The sequence below is a fragment of the Brachycentrus maculatus genome, unplaced genomic scaffold (assembly GCF_059751285.1).
Source record: "Brachycentrus maculatus isolate JH-2025_06_01 unplaced genomic scaffold, ASM5975128v1 h1tg000064l, whole genome shotgun sequence".
NCBI classification, from domain to species: domain Eukaryota; kingdom Metazoa; phylum Arthropoda; class Insecta; order Trichoptera; family Brachycentridae; genus Brachycentrus; species Brachycentrus maculatus.
In genome coordinates, this window is record NW_028280818.1 from 12,068 (window position 1) to 13,013 (window position 946).

Genomic DNA, 946 nt, shown 5'->3' on the forward strand with positions numbered 1-946 from the left:
AATATGTAACACTCTCCTTATAATTCATCGTTCACTTTGTGTAATACCATTTAAAAACGCTACTTCACGAATACCAGTTTCAGAATAACCATTCAATCATAAAGCAAGTGTAAACTGACCTAATGATGATGATGGGATGGTTATTCCGAAACCAGTAGTCGCGAGTTGTGAAGAAGTGTTTTAAAGTGGTATTACACAAAGGGAAGGATGAATGATAAGGAGAGTGTTACATTACCATACCACAAAGTCAACAAAGCTTTAAAAATAGAATTTATTTGTTTTCTAAACACAAAAAATTCCGACGAGGATGGGATTCGAACCCACGCGTGCAGAGCACATTGGATTAGCAGTCCAACGCCTTAACCACTCGGCCACCTCGTCTTGCGAGCGATTCGACCAAATTTGAAAAGACATTTCAATAGGTAGATTATTACTCAATTTTACTGGCCCTAAGAAGGGTGACCATCAGTTATATAATAAAAAATATATTTACAAACAAATTTATTTCCCGGGACCTCCAGTACGGCAGCCAAGCGAGCTGACCATTAGACTACGGAGGCGACTGAAATATAAATTTACGTGGAAAAAACTTTTAGTTACCGTAGAACGGGGCTACTTGAACTTTGATGTGTTACTTGAGCCCAGTACAAAAAAATAAATTAATCTATATTTGGTCTACAATAATGAACATATCGTGACAATAAGTGTCACCTGTCAGGGAAACAATGAATCATGTCGATACTACATTATTGTAGACCAAATACAGATCTAAATAATAATAAAAAATGTACTGGGCTCAAGTAACACATCAAAGTCTTACCACCTTTATATTATCATTAAAATATATATAAAGCTGTATTATAAAAAGAATAAGCATACCCTGCCTACCTCAGAACAGGTATCTCCAAATACCTAGTGAGGATAGACAGTGTCCAATAAAAAAAAT

At 35.6% G+C, this 946-nt stretch overlaps 1 non-coding gene across 1 annotated transcript; it reads right to left on the bottom strand.

Annotated features, from left to right (window-relative positions):
- Positions 1-299: 299 nt before the first annotated feature.
- On the bottom strand, positions 300-381 carry TRNAS-GCU (transfer RNA serine (anticodon GCU)). Its single transcript has one exon. It is a non-coding gene; the product is annotated as a tRNA-Ser (tRNA).
- Between the last annotated feature and the right edge of the window lie 565 nt (positions 382-946).